The sequence below is a fragment of the Benincasa hispida genome, chromosome 2, assembly GCF_009727055.1.
Source record: "Benincasa hispida cultivar B227 chromosome 2, ASM972705v1, whole genome shotgun sequence".
Lineage (NCBI taxonomy): Eukaryota > Viridiplantae > Streptophyta > Magnoliopsida > Cucurbitales > Cucurbitaceae > Benincasa > Benincasa hispida.
Window position 1 is genome coordinate 4,248,117 of NC_052350.1, and position 3,478 is coordinate 4,251,594.

A 3,478-nucleotide genomic window follows, 5' to 3' on the forward strand; every position below is an offset into this window, starting at 1 on the left:
ATGTATGTATGAGAAATTGAAACAATCCAAAGAAAAATTAAAAGAGAAAGGTGCTTAGCTCATGATTCGAACCTTTGTGTGGTACCCAAAAATTAAAAATATATTGTAGTTTAAAAAACTATTTAGAAAAATATCGTACTTTTGAAACTATTTAGAAAAATATTATTGTTGTTTTTTAAATAGGTTGAAGGTTCAAAATTCGACCTAGGTTTGAACCCTTGACCTTTAGATTTTTTTTTTCTTTTTAATAATTTAGACATTCGACCTTCTTCTTTCTTTTTTTTTTTAATTTTTCATTTTATAAAAACAATTTCTAAAAATATTTTATTATTTTATTATTTTATTTAAACTCTAAAAAGAATAAATTAAAAAAATATCTCATAAAAATAAAAAAAATGTAAATTAAAATATCTCATTTATATAAAAATAATTACAAAAATCAATGTGTCCCACAAGGCGGACATCGTCGATTTCGAGCTGTTATCGTCGTCGACTTCGAACTTGAGGTTGCTCGGGTTCTTCTTGATGTTGCTCTGATACCTCTACAGGCGCTTCATAATATAAATATTCATTATGCTCTCCACGACCCCGACCATGTCCATGCATGTATTAAGACGAAGGACCAGCCTCTGAGTCATAATGTCTTGAACCAAATGTTGGCATCATCATCATCGGACTAACATAATTAGTTTGACTCTGCATCGGCATCACAGGGGCAACTCTTCCACATTATGGGCAACCTCATCAAACTCATCTTCTTCCCGAACAGGTCCTCTACATCTAGGAGTTGGTGGAGGAACAATAGGTATATCGTACATATAATGTATCTTCTCCATATAGTTTTGGTTGTCACTACATATAGCAAGAACTTGGTTCAGATCATTCGCAACATCACAGAGTCTACTGTAGTTCGATCTCTGTGAATTATAAAACAATTAGATAATATTTAAAATAAATTTAAATTAAAAATAATTAGATAATATTCATTCATTTACCAGATGACCTACAGCTGCTCCCGGACAAGTGACATAGCGCCTTGTGATATTATTATATCAATGAATATATTCTTGAGTAACATCCCTGTCAAAATGTTCAATAGAAACCCCCACGACAATAAACCTTGCACGATAATGTCATCGCACTACCAAATGTGCAACTTTTTCGGACCAATCTCTAGTCCTTAAGTCAATATTAGAGGTTCAGTATTACAAGGCAATGGGACATCTTGCTGAAAACCGAATTGTCTCATCATCCTATCAGGAAGATGCCATTCACCAATGTGAAAATATATGAGAGGACTCATCGTCCGTCATATGTTTTGACCATTCGTATAAAAATTGGGTAAAGTATAAATAATAATTTTGTACGGCTCCCAAATAACCTGAAACAAAAAATATTATATTGGAGAACATTAAAGACAAATACAATAAAAATGTGTATAAAATAATCAATTAGGTTCAGTGTAATGTATCTAATCAGGTTGAAGTAGATCAAACATGTATCTGGCTGACTACATGTGTGGTTGACCTAGTCACACAAAATTTGTCTCTCCACCTAAATTTTTAAATTGATAATTTAGAATATAAATTAACTAGATCAGTGATATAAAAATTAAATTGAATTAAAACAACATACCGAGAACCGTAGCTCGTCCAGCTAACTGAGCGTCATTAACATGTTGTAGCTGTGGAGCCATTGTTGGAAATCGCTCCCAAGCCCATAGTTGCAAAAGTATGAGAGGCCCAACTATCTCTCGAACCTTAGGTCTTGTTGTTTTGCATAGTTGTCTATACAACCATGCTAAACATGTTCCATCCCACGAATACCGCCTCGCATCATAGAGTTTAGCTAATAGTGGCAGGAACATCAAGTAAACAAAATGACTTGATTTGTCGGAAAACAGACTTCCACCCATCATTTGTAGTACATATGCTCGCGCATATCTTATGACGGTTTCCTCGTCTGCATCATCTGTGAGCTCATGGAATTGTATTCCTAACCATATCAAACTTAACCCCGATCCTTTAATTTTGTCGGTAGGTGGGGTCACACCGAGGTACAGTTGACAAACTTGTGACCAGTCATCGTACATCATCCGACCGGCTCATCGTCAACAGGTAACCCCAACAACACTTCTATGTCTTGTAGAGTGATAGTGCACTCTCCAACAGACATATGAAATGTATGCGTCTCAAGCTTCCATCTCTCGACCAAGGCTGTGATCAGATGCCAGTCCAACTAAATAAATCCCAATCTGGCAACCCATAGAATCCAGATGTGCGCAGTAGCGGTAGTATTCGAGGGTGGAGTGGGATAGTGCGCTGGAAAACTGCCTCTCGACGCCTGCAAGATATTTCTCCAGTAGTACGATCTCGCCATACAACAGATGATCGATAAATGGACTGGTCGTACAAAACATCAAGATCAACAGGTCCTGAATTTAAAGCCATGATCTGAAAGAAAAAAAAATATTTATTTCTCAATTAGAAGAATAATATACAACTTAATTAACTTAATTAAATAATGTACAATTTAATTAAAAGAATAATGTACAACTTAATTAGAAGAATAATGTACAACTTTATAAATTATAATAAAAAAAAACATTGAATATACAATAAAAGTATCCACACTTAATTAAATATACATGATAAAAGAAGTATTTATTTCTTAATTAAAAGAATAATGTATAACTTTATAAATTACAATAAAAAAAATTTGAATATACAATAAATTATTATAAAAAAATTTGAATATACAATAAATTATAATAAAAAAAATTGAATATACAATAAAATGAATATATAATAAAAAAAATATTTATTTTTCAATCCCTAACTATCTAGAACCCGTCTTAGTAACGAAGGACACTTTTCGATTATGGCCTAACTGATTACAAAATCCACATCGTTGTCAAGTGGTTGGTTCTGTTCAATCCATCTCGTTGTGATAACGTGAACTTTTTGGTTTACCAGGTTTTCTAAAAAACGATGGATCAGGATGTAAGACGAGCATATTAGGGTGCGTGATGCAGTAATCTTCATGCGGTACAGGTTGAAATTGAGGAAAGTAACATTCAACATACGTTGACAATTTATTGTAGTCCTCAATAAAGTCTTCGTAGTTCATGTTAAAATGTGAGCAAACGGCCATAAAATGCAAGCATGGAATGTCGAATGCTTGCAACTTGTTACATGAACAGTACCGCTCGGACCTGTTTAGCCTCAATATTTGAACGTTTTCTCCTTTGGCATTGAGACTATGTCGTCCGGTCTTTACATGAAACACACCTTCATACCGATCGTATGATCGTACTTCATGTTTACTAGATCATGCAGCCCATTTATTTATTTTCTCGTGTGCGTACCTGGATTTTTACTCCACTTAGTATTATAAAATATGCTTGAAATAAATTGTTAATAACATATATATAAAAAAGAATAATATTATCGGGTGTATTTATCTTGATGCTTCAATG